Genomic DNA, 2,982 nt, shown 5'->3' with positions numbered 1-2,982 from the left:
CCCCCCCTCCCCCAGACTGAGATCAGTTCACAATGTTGATTAACACACTTATTTTAGACTGGGAGATTCTAGGCAGAGAATTCAGTTATGCTGAGTTAGACTTCTGAATTGAGCACTATGATATAAATGGATGCTGTTTCAAATTGCTAAGTGTGTGGTAAACCGTGATGCTGCAACTGAAAGCCACAAAATGTCCTTAAAGCACATGGGAAATGCAGTACTTTTATTTTAAGAACAACTATTAATAATTAAGTAAGTGTACTATAAAGCATATGATAAGACATAGAATAATTTCAAAAGTGAAAAAAGTTGTCAATAGTACAGTAAACAAAAGGTATAAAAATACCCCCAATAACTCAAAAGAAAGCAGAAAAAAAATAGATGGAACTAATTGAAAAATCTCTAGAAATTTGGTAGATTTTTATAAACTACATCAAGAACTGCAGTAAAATACATAGTCTAAATACATCAATAAAATGACACATTTTCATGTTAGATAAAAGGAAAGATTCATCTGTATGCTATCTACAAGAAATTCATTTAAATACAAAGTTGCAGATTAGTTTAAAGGATGGAAAATATGCAATTTCAGCACTAATAAAAAAGCTAGATATTTATGTTCATATGAGAAAAATAGGCTTTGTAATGGAAGGTATTACTGTGACTAAAATGGATGATTACATACTAATAAAGAAACCAATTTCTCATATATATATTTTAAAATAATTAAAACAAAAGCAACAAGTTTTCAAAGTATATTATACAAATTGAAAAATAGGCAATTCCATAATTATATTTGCACACATCAATAATCATATTTCAATAGTTAATAGAACAAGAGCAGGTGCTTCTCCAGAAGGTTCACTGGTAATAGGCTGGTTAGGTGCACTTGTTTCGCAAGGTGCCTCTGGGTTTTTCACCAGAAAATTATGCCTTCTATCCCTCACAACCCTTTGTCCAGGGGCAGTTGCCTGAATGAGCACATCTCTCTCCCTGGTGCTCTGATTTGAATCAGCTGTGCTTCAGGGAAAGGAGTTTTTATAAAAGTTTTATAATGAAGCAATGATATCATTAATTTACTTTTTTTTTTCTTTTGGTCCTTGTATGACCAGCATTCCAAGGAGCCTCTACCCTGAAGTGCATGGAAGAAAGCAGCTTTCTACAGATAACACCAACATGTCCTAGTTCCCAGCACACATGAGAGAAGTCAGTGGCCTGGATAAAAGCTATACAGGCATTCTAGCACAGAGCAGGCTCTCAAAGTTCCCCTGGCTTGGCTACATCCTTGGGATCCTTGGCTAAATCCTTTCAGGGATATGATGTTACTGTTTTCTTTTCTTTCTTTCTTTTTTTTTTCCAAATATGAAACACTGCACGGATTTGCATGTCATCCTTGAGCAGGGGCCATGGTAATCTTCTTTGTGTCCTTCCAATTTTAATATGTGTGCTGCCTGTTTTCCTTTCTTTAAGGATGATACAGTGTGTGTGTTTGTGTGCTTTAATTGGCAGATAGCATTATATGTTTTTATTACACATGACATGATCTGTATATATAAATTGAGGAATGGTTAAATATAGACAGATAAATACTACATTATCCCACTCCTTTGAAAAAGGTGATCTCATAGAAATTGAATGTAGAATGTTTTTACAATAAACTGAGGTGTTATGGTTTGGATGTGAGATGTCTCCCTAAAGCTTATATGTGAGACAATGCAAGGTTTGGAAGAGAAATGATTGGGTTATAGCCTTAATTTAGTCAGTGAATTAATGGGGTTAACGGAGCAGTAACTGGAGGCAGGTGCCGGGTCTAGAGGAAGTGGTTCAGTGGGGCCGTGGCTATGGGATATATATTTTGTATCTGGAGACTAGGGTCTTTCTCTGCTTCCTGATGAATCTGTGAGCTGGTTCCTTCAGCCACACTCTTCCACCATGGTGTCCTGCTCACCTCCAGCCCCAAGGATTGGAGCCTACCTTCTATGGATTAAGACCTCTGAAACTGTGAGTCCTCAAATAATCCTTTCCTCCTCTACAGTTGTTCTGGTCAGGTCCTTTCAGTCACAGCAGTGAGAAAAGCTGACTAAAATATGGAGTATTTAAGGGCAGAAAGAGGAAGGATGGAGGTTGGTCAACATAACCACAGTTGGATTGCTGGAATAACTTTTAAGAGTTTCGTGTGCTTTTTCGTGGACTGCCTTTTTGAAATTGTGTATTTAGGGCTTCCTTCACATTCCTGAAAAGGTGAAGAGCTTTTGCTTTGTTAAATTTTCATATTACCTACACGTTGGAAGCAGTTCTTATATACTATTTTGAAGGGACAAAGAAAATAGATGCAGAGTCACATAGCAGTCACACAACCATAGTATACCACATTGCATACTTAGGCAAGTTTTTCTGACAGTGAATGGCAGATTTAATTATAGGCTTAATGAGGCTAAGAATGTTAGATGATTGTATGTGCCATAAGGTTAAGGGTACCAGAAAAAAATTTGTAACTAAAACATAAAAATATCAGGGTTATAAGTTTTAAATGGAGTATATAAGAGGAAATTTTCTGAGTAATCTTGATTTACCAAGTGAACATACAGCATGCACTTGACTGGAACATTAGCAGTAACACCACTTTTGTGTCTCTCTTTGAATAATGGCTTAATGAAATGTAATCTGCCTTCCTCTATTATTATGCATTCTTTTTTTTATCATAGACTAATTTATAATTTTTAAAATTATTTACTCAGAGTTCAAATGTATCATACACTTATTCTGTGGTCCTTGTAAGTCCTTATCTTCATGTTAAGATATGTAATTCATTAATATGAGCAATCTATTTGGTCCAAAACCAGATACTCTTTCTATGTAGGTAGGGTCTTTGAGGAAAAAAATGGACAAATTCAGGAACAAGCCTTCAGTATAGTGGGTTGGGTCCAACACTACCTTAACAAACACCTCTGACTTGGAATTTGTAAGAATAACAAGCTCTTG

General features: G+C 35.7%; 1 pseudogene; it reads right to left on the bottom strand.

Moving 5' to 3' along the window:
- Positions 1-1,356: 1,356 nt before the first annotated feature.
- LOC125611847 lies at positions 1,357-1,451 on the bottom strand (annotated as a pseudogene).
- Between the last annotated feature and the right edge of the window lie 1,531 nt (positions 1,452-2,982).

Source organism: Marmota marmota, unplaced genomic scaffold (genome assembly GCF_001458135.2).
Source record: "Marmota marmota marmota unplaced genomic scaffold, marMar, whole genome shotgun sequence".
Classification (NCBI taxonomy): domain Eukaryota; kingdom Metazoa; phylum Chordata; class Mammalia; order Rodentia; family Sciuridae; genus Marmota; species Marmota marmota.
The sequence above is the reverse complement of the archived record's forward strand: the minus strand, read 5'-3'. Positions and strand labels throughout refer to the sequence as shown.